The 9,126-nt window shown below is 45.3% G+C and overlaps 1 pseudogene; it reads right to left on the bottom strand.

The window, feature by feature from the left end:
* Positions 1 to 201: 201 nt before the first annotated feature.
* On the bottom strand, positions 202 to 2,224 carry LOC133097400 (mediator of RNA polymerase II transcription subunit 25-like; annotated as a pseudogene).
* Positions 2,225 to 9,126: the final 6,902 nt, after the last annotated feature.

Genomic DNA, 9,126 nt, shown 5'->3' with positions numbered 1-9,126 from the left:
ATTACAGCGTGTGATATTTTAATTTCAGTTTGAGAAGATGTAATGATTTAAAAACTTTTCAAAACATTAGTAATTATTGACAGTTATAATACTATTTAAATAATTCATAATTATTTTATTTCTTAACCAAGCCTGTTTGTGTGTGTGTGTGTGTGTGTGTGTGTGTGTGTGTTAAAAGGAACTTTATTGGGTGTCGGGGGTTCAGATGAGGTCCACGAGGATGTCATCCTCCCTGACACTGGGCTGCCGGCCTGGCTGGGGGACCGGGCCCCAGGCAACCCTGCTGAGCAGCCTCTGACCTGGCAGTGGAGCCCTGGGGGGAAGCTGCGCAGGCCAGGACTGGAGGGGCGGCACGTGCAGGCGCAGGGGCCCCTGGTGCGGTGGGGACAGCAGTGCAGGGGCCCCTGGTGGCTGGAGGTGGTGGAGAGAGGCCTGAGGTGGGGGGACCCCAGTCTAGGGCGGTGGTGGGTTGAAGAGGAGGCCCCGCAGTTGGGGGTTGGCCCCAGGGTTCTGGGGCCAATGGGTGGGTCCGGGAGGGGGCGGGCGGAGGGCTGCTCCAGGAGGGCCTTGTGGGGCGCCTGGGGGGGCCTGGGCAGCACCCCGGGGCTGGGGCTGCCCCGTGGCTGCAGAGGCTCCCACGGTCCCCTGAGGCTGGGGCTTCTGCTGCTGGAGCGGCTTGTGGTTGGTGAGGACCTGCCGGACGCCGTTGACAAAGTCTCTCTGGTCTCAGGGGATGAGGCCCATGAAGACCTTCCTGAATGAGTGCGGGAACGTGAGCACACGCACCTCGCAGGGGGCCGTGCGGGGCCGTGCACGCGGCCAGCGAAGCCGCTGCCCAGGATGCGGTAGAGACCTCTGAGGGAGTCCAGGTCCTTGTCGGTGAAGTGGGAATGGACCATCCCTGAGCTCCAGAGCCAAGGGCGCAGGGTGGTCAGCAGCTGCTGGGCTGTGAGCTGCGCCATCAGCGCTGTCCTGTTTTCAGGCTCTCGCCGTGACTCAGGTAGACCTGAGAAGGCAGTGACCGAGTCAGCTTGGTGCTGGCACCGCAGAGGCAGGTTTGGGCTTCTCCTGCCACTCGAGGACCCCGCTCCAGGCCAGGAGTTTGTTGGAGACTGACCGCTGCCCGCCAAGGGCCAGGGCCCCGAGCTGGGCCGGAGGACAGTGCCCGCCCTGAGCAGTGCCCTGGGCTGCGCAGAGGGGGGTCAGGACCGGGCCAGGGGCCACAGGGGAGACCAGGCTGGGCTGGGAAGGGGGAGGTGGCTTGGGGGCACCAGGGGGCCTGGGCCTGGCTGTAGGGAGGTACCCACTCCTGGAGCGGCTTGCTGAAGAGGGTTGATGGGCGCAGCGAGGGCCCAGCCCAGCCTTCTGGTTCTTGGAGGCCTCCACTGCGTTCTGGGCAGCCACCTGAGCTGCACTCAGGGGACCAGGTACTGCGGGGGGGACAGGGGGCAGAGGCTGCTGGGGGGCTGCCGAGAGCGGGGCGCCCGAGGGAGGATCTAGAGGCAGGGGCACGGACTGCTTTGGCTGGAGGGGGCCTGGGGCCGAGCCACCCCCGACGGGCAGCACAAGCCCCCGCACCAGCACCACGTGCCTCGGGTCCTGACTCACGTCTGTTGGCGGCTGCAGTGGCTCCAGCCTGGCGGGAGGAGCCGCCTTCTTGACCAGAAGCTGCAGGGCAGGCAGCTTCCAGGGCAACACGGTGGAGAAGTAGATTCCTCAGTTCCCAGCCTTCTGCACTAGGGTCTCCATCGTGCACCCAGAGTATGCGGTGCTCTCGACAGCAGGCAGCAGGTAGGGGGGCGAGTTACAGATAAGGAGGCAGAGTCGGTGTGTCTGGCCAATCTGCTCTGGCATCTTCTTGAAGTCATCGAACAGCTGCAGGGCCCTGCTGAGGCCTTCAGCGATGAGGCTGCAGCTCTCGCCCCGCCCCCCCCCCACCATGAACTTCATGCCATCGAGCCAGATGACAAACCCATAGGCGCAGCTGGTGGGAGCGTGATATTGTACGTAGGACTCGGGAACGCAGTCCACTGTGTTGAACACCACGAGGCTGTACTGGGTCCCCCCGTAGTCTCCCCCGAAGTCCATCTCGGCAGCAGGACCACCATTCAAATACTTGATGGCCAGGAGCAGGTAGTGCTTGTGGAGGCCCTCGAAGTAGGGCCCCAGGTTGGCTGTGCACAAACACCACGTCAGCTACGAGGCCCCCGGTCCAGCCGCCAAGCCCGTTTTAAATTCATAGTTTAACATTATTAGCCCAATGAAATACATTTTTATTACTTATTTTCTATCTTTCAAAAAATAATAATTTCAGACCTGTAGAAAGTTGTAAGAGTAGTGCAAAGCGTTTCTGTGTACTTTTCATGCAGATTTCCCAGTGGTTAACATTCTGTCACATTTGTACTATCATTTTCTTTTTCTCTTTATGTACATACATGGCAGATAATACCTTCCAAAAAGGGACAGAACAATCTGTCACTGTTCCATATGCTCTTTTAGAACCTTGCCACTCCCCATCAGGAAGTGTGGTCTACATCCCCTCTTCCTGAACCTGAATGGGTGTGTGTCTGCAGCAACCGAGAGAGTACGGCGCAAGTGAGGTTATGTGACTTCTCAGATTAGGTCATAAAAAGGATACACCTTCTGCCTGGTTATCTGTCTTGAGACACGCTAAGAACCCAGCTGTCATTATGTGAGGAAGCCCAGGCTATGTGGTTAGGCCACATATAGGTTTTCTAGTCAGCAGCATCAGCATCAGCTTAGCCAACAAGCAGCATCAACCGCCAGACAATACAGTGATGATTTAGCCCCCAGGCTCCACGTCTTCCAGCTGAGGTCCCAGACTTCACCAAGCAGAGACAAGCCTCCCATGCTGTGTGCTGAATCCCTGACCCATAGAATCCATGAGCATAATAACTGGTTGTCCTATGCCACTAAATTTTGGGGTAATTAGCTACTCAGCATAATAACCAGAACAATAATAATCTTTTTTTTCTGAGTCATTCATTAGAGAATAAATTACAGACATGATACCGTTACCTCTTAATGTTTCCTAAAAGCAAGGGCAGTCTCCTGCATAACCACAGGGCAGCCATCAATCAGGAAATTAACATCCACAGATCCCATTCAAATGTCACTGATTGTCCCAACGATGTCACATACAGGAGACTTCTCTGGTGGTCCAGTGGTTAAGAATCCACCTTCCAAGGCAGGGGACGTGGGTTTGATCCCTGGTTGGGGAGCTAAGATCCCACTTGCCTTGGGGCAACTAAGCCCGCGTGCCGCAACTAAGACCCGACGCAGCCAAATAAATAGATTTAAAAGAAAACCAAAAACGATGTCCTGTACAGGTTCAGGATCTAATCCAAAATCACATGTTGCTTTTAGTTGTGTTATCTTTTTAGTCTCTTTCAATCTGGAACCATTCCTCAGTCTTCCTTTGGCTTTTCTGGTCTTGACAATTTTGAAAAGTAGAGGCAGCTTACTTTGTAAATAGCCCTTAGTTTTGGTTTGTCTGCTGTTTCCTCATGATTACATTCAGATGATATAATATTTTCAGGAATATCACAGAAGTGATTCTGTGTTCTTCTTTGTGCTTTATAAGTAGGAAGCACACAACTTTAATATTTTTCACTTGGTTAGAATCATGTCTTCATTATTTCTTTATTGTAGCGTTAATAAATATTCTGTACTTAGTATTTTATATACATTTCCTGTTCTTCATCAAAATTTCTCCCACTAGTTTTAGTATCTGTTAGCAATTCTTTGCTTTAATCAGTTATTACTATACTGCTTGCTAAATGTAGATTTTCTAATTCCATCATTCCTTCTACATTTATTAGTTGACATTCTCTTGTAAGGTGTTTTCCTTTCTTATATATGTATGTATGTATGTCTTATGTGTGTCTCATGATTCCTGTTTTACTTAATGCATTATTGTCTGTTACTGAATCATTTTTTATTTTAATGTTCAGATTGTCTCAGATTGGGTCAATGAGATATGTTTCCTTCATTCTTTCTCACCAGCAGTGTGCCAGAGTTCTAGTTGCCACGTATCAGTGGTATTGTTGATCTTTTTAATTTGTAGCCATTCTAATGTGTATATGGCTCTATTTCACTGTGGTTTTAGTTTGCATTTCTCTGATGACTGATGATGTTGAGCATATTTTCATGTGTTTATCATCCATTTGCATATCTGCTCAAGTCTTTTTTTTAATGGGGTTATTTGCCTTTTTATTATTGAGTTGTAAGAGTTCTTTCTATATTCTGATACAAATCCTTTGTCAGCTATGTATTGTAAATGTTTTCTCCCATTCCTCAGCTTGACTTTCCACTGTCTTCATGATATCTATCATAAAGAAAGACTTTTTTTTATGGTTTATGTTTTTTGTGTCCTAAAACAACATTGCCTACCTCAAGGTTTTAAAGATTGTCTACTTATGTTCTCTTCTAAAAGCTTTGCAATTTTTGTTTTTTCATTTAGATTTATGATACACTTCTAATTTTTGTGATGTGTGAGGTAAGGATTAATGTTCAGTTTTTAAAAATTCAGATATCTGGTCATTCCATCACTATCTGTAGAAAAGACTTTCCCTTCTCTGTTGAATTACCTTGGCATGTTTGTGGAAAATAAACTTACCATAGATAAGTGGTTCTACTTCTGGAGTCACTTTCCTGTTCCAGTCATCTTTACATGGATTCTTTTACCAAAACCACGTTGTCTTAATTATTGTAGCTTTATAGTAAATCATGAAATCAGATAGTTTTCTCCAACTTCACTCTTTTTAAAAATGACTTTTGCTGTTCTAGGTCTATAGGAATTTCCATTACAAATTTGACGATTAGCTTGTCAATTTCACCCAAAGTGCCTGCAGGAATTTTGATCAGAATTGCATTGAATCTATAAATCAACATGAGGAGAATTAATAATATTGAGTTTTCCAATCCAAAAACATATTATATTGCACCATTTATTTAGGTCTTCTTTAATTTCTTAGAGCAATATTCTATTCTTTTCAGTGAAGAAGTGTTGCATGTCTTTTGTTATGTTTAATGTGCCTAGTTTTATAACATCTGTGTTGTTTATTATTATATTTTTTGAAATATAATTTTGTTATCAATATTATGGAGTCAAATAGTAAAACAGTTGGAAATTGTCTCCGTTTTTTATTCATTTCATGTTTTCTAGAGATTGAATTTTATAGTATATTTCAAAAGTATTCTTCCATGAGAGATTGTCCTCCACCACAGATAGAGAAGCACTTGTCTACAGATACAGAGTCTAGGTCTGGTCAGTGTCTGAAGTTCTTATCATCTTCCAAGCATTCTTGGGAAGGGGGCAAGAACAGCCAGGGAAGTGCATACCTAACTCTTCTGAAAAATGATCTGGAAGTGGCACGTATCAATCCTGCTCACATCTCATGGCCCCCCTTTGCTGCAAGGGAGGCTGAGAAGTGTAGCTTTTGGTGACTGACATGAGTCCAGTAATGGCTGTCATTATGGAAGAAGGGAGGCATGGATGTAAATAAAAACAAAAATAAACAAATGGGACCTAATTAAACTTAAAAGCTTTTGCACAGCAAAGGAAACCATAAACAAAACGAAAAGACAACCTACGGAATGGGAGAAAATATTTGCAAACAAAGTGACTGACAAGGGATTAATCTCCAAAATAGGTAAACAGCTCATGCAGCTCAATATCAAAAAAACAAACAACCCAATCAAAAAATGGGCAGAATATCTAAATAGACATTTCTCCAAAGAAGACATACAGATGGTCAATAGGCACATGAAAAGATGCACAACATCACTAATTATTAGAGAAATGAAAATCAAAACTATAATGAGGTATCACCTCACACCAGTCAGAATGACCATGATCAAAAAAATCTACAAACAAGAAATGCTGGAGAGGGTGTGGAGAAAAGGGAACCCTCTTGCACTGTTGATGGGAATGTAAATTGGTACAGCCACTATGGAAAACATCATGGAGGTTCCTTAGAAAACTAAAAATAGGGTTACCATATGATCCAGCAGTCCCACTCCTGAGCATATATCTGGAGAAAACCATAATTCAAGAAGATACATGCACCCCAATATTCATTGCAGCACTATTTACAATAGCCAGGACATGGAAACAACCTAAATGTCCATTGACAGAGGAATGGATAAAGAAGATATGGTATATATATATATATACACACATACACACACAATGGAATATTACTCAGCCATAAAAAGAACAAAATAATGCCATTTGCAGCAACATGGATGGACCTAGATATTGTCATACTGAGTGAAGTAAGTCAGACAAAGACAAATATAATATGATATCACTTATATGTGGAATCTAAAAAAAATGGTACACATGAACTTGTTTACAAAGTAGAAATAGAGTCACAGATGTAGAAAACAAACTTATGTAGAAGGGGAGGGCAGGGATAAATTGGGAGTTTGGGATTGACATATACACACTACTATATATAAAACAGATAACTAATAAGGACCTACTGTATAGCACAGGGAACTCTACTCAATACTCTGTAATGTAATGACCTATATGTGAAAAGAATCTACAAAAGAGTGGATATATGTCTATGTATAACTGATTCACTTTGCTATATCCCTGAAACTAACACAACATTATATATCAACTATACTCCAATAAAAATTAAAATAAGAAGTGGGGCATGGATATGGCTATGGTTAGCTCTCTGTCACTGTTGATCCTTCTGGATCCCTAAATGTTAATTCTCCCCTCTCTTCCAATGCAGACAATGTACTCACACCTCCTCAAGTGAGACGCCTCCTCCAGTGAGACGCCTCATCCAGTTTAATAGCTAGGATATCAAGTTGTTATGCATCCTCCTCCATCAAGTTTAGATATAGCTTCTCATGACCTGATGACCGACTGTGGAGCAGAGTACCATGCACCAGTTACCAATCCCAGGGGAGGACTCCAGCTGCAGGGAGCATAGCAAAGATCACCACCATGCCAACCAGCAGGAATAGAAGTCCAAACTTCTTCCCATTGCATCTTGTATCAAAGTGGCCAAGGAAGACAGCACTGGATGAAATAAAGCTTTACTTACACAGAAAGGAGACAGAGTAAGATTAGTTTCAGTTGTGTGCCTCAGGGTCCCCTGGCCAGTGGCTCGCTCCTGGCAGTGACACAGGGCAATTGGCCTATACACACTCTTTTGGTGCTGCAGTTGAAGGAATCTTGTCCCTTCCCTGCAGAGGACAGACATAGCTGTGGGGTTGGCCAGCTGCCATTTGACACACACGCTTTAAGCAGAGACAAAAGAGTACTCATTGAGCGTGAAACAAGGAAAGATATTCCCACACAGGGCGATAAGCCCGGCACAGGCTGTGTGGGCCCTTTATCTCTTGGTAGGAAGTGTTTCAGGCCCAAGGCCCATTCTGATGCAGCAGAGTTGGGGCCCAAAGACTGTGTGCATGAGACAGCCTTTCCCAACAGGTACAAAACAAAACCCACATTGTCTGTGGTCCCTCCCAGAGATGCAGTACGAAATGGTAGACTAGGACAAGGACAACTGCTATAAAAATCATTATTTGGAAAAGAAAAAAAATTGGAAACCCGGCGCCCGGTGGTCCATAGCGTTGATCAATTTCTGCAGGACAAGATGTGAAGGCTCCCTGCCCTGGCAGTGGAGTAACTTTTAGGCCAGACTCTGGTTCTACTCTCTGAGAATAGCTCTCTTGTCAGCTGTTCTCTCTGAACCCTAGTTTTGTAATGAAATTGACACTAGAGAGTCTGGCCACTTAAAGTCTGTGTCACGTTTACAACCTGCTTCCTGCTGGTGCCGGACTCACTCAACTCCTCCTCGAGGGAGGCAGCCCGACGTCTAAACAAGTCATTGCATCTGTGTCAAAACCCAGGACCTGGCGTCAACGCACTGTCTTTTCCATGGTGTGCTGGGGGTGTAATCATCAAGGCCAGGAGGTAGGCTCACTATCTCTCTCCAGTCTTATTGGCTAGAACTTTTCATGTGTACACACCTGGCTGCAAGAGAACAGGAAATGGAGACTTCAGCTGGGTATATATATATATCTGGGTATATCCATATCCTCAGCTAGAACTCAGAAGCCCTGTTTGGAAAGATTTTTTTTTTTTTTTTTTTTTTAAAGAAGCCATCCGTGCTTGACTTTTTTTTTTTTAAATTATTATTTATTTATTTATTTACTTTTGGCTGTGTTGGGTCTTCGTTTCTGTGTGAGGGCTTTCTCTAGTTGTGGCAAGTGGGGGCCACTCTTCATCGCGGTGCGCGGGCCTCTCACTATCGCGGCCTCCCTTGTTGCGGAGCACAGGCTCCAGATGCGCAGGCTCAGTAATTGTGGCTCACGGGCCTAGTTGCTCCGCGGCATGTGGGATCTTCCCAGACCAGGGCTCGAACCCGCGTCCCCTGCATTGGCAGGCAGATTCTCAACCACTGCGCCACCAGGGAAGCCCCTGGAAAGATGTATTGAATAGATGAAGGATGCTCGTGAACAACGAGTCCGTCTCGGCCACACTCAGGCATGAAGTCTCCCTCCTACACCACTCACAAACATGGAACTGAACACGTTTCCATGACTAATACACACACACATAAACGCATGCACACTTACACAAAGCTTTTCTTGGTGGTAATAGACTGCTTGCTTTCGGAAGATGGGTGGCGTTTATGTAACAAAAATAAAATGATAATAGTAGACCTTCTGGATCTCTAAAGACCCTCAGCCATTTCATTGCATTTCTCAACCTCTCTTCTGCTTTTCTATTTACTTGGCTCTGTCTGCACTTCAGCATTTCTATTCATTCCTATTCCCAAGTGGTTTAGCTTTTCTTGTGCCCCCTTGACTATTATTAATGCCCTGACAGTCTCACTTTCCACCCAAGTGATATTATTAAAGAATTTTGCTAAAGGAAGACAGGTCTCCTTTAAAAGGAATTCAAGGGATGTACTAGGACTGTAATGTAGAACATGAGAAATACAATGAACTCTGCTGTATGTTGTATAGGAAAGGTATAAAGAGAGCAAATCTTAAGAGCTCTCATCACAAGAAAAAAAATTTTTTTCTATTTCTTTAATTTTGTATCTATATGATATGATGGATGTTCAC

This window comes from Eubalaena glacialis, chromosome 9 (assembly GCF_028564815.1).
Source record: "Eubalaena glacialis isolate mEubGla1 chromosome 9, mEubGla1.1.hap2.+ XY, whole genome shotgun sequence".
Taxonomy (NCBI): Eukaryota; Metazoa; Chordata; class Mammalia; order Artiodactyla; family Balaenidae; genus Eubalaena; species Eubalaena glacialis.
The sequence above is the reverse complement of the archived record's forward strand: the minus strand, read 5'-3'. Positions and strand labels throughout refer to the sequence as shown.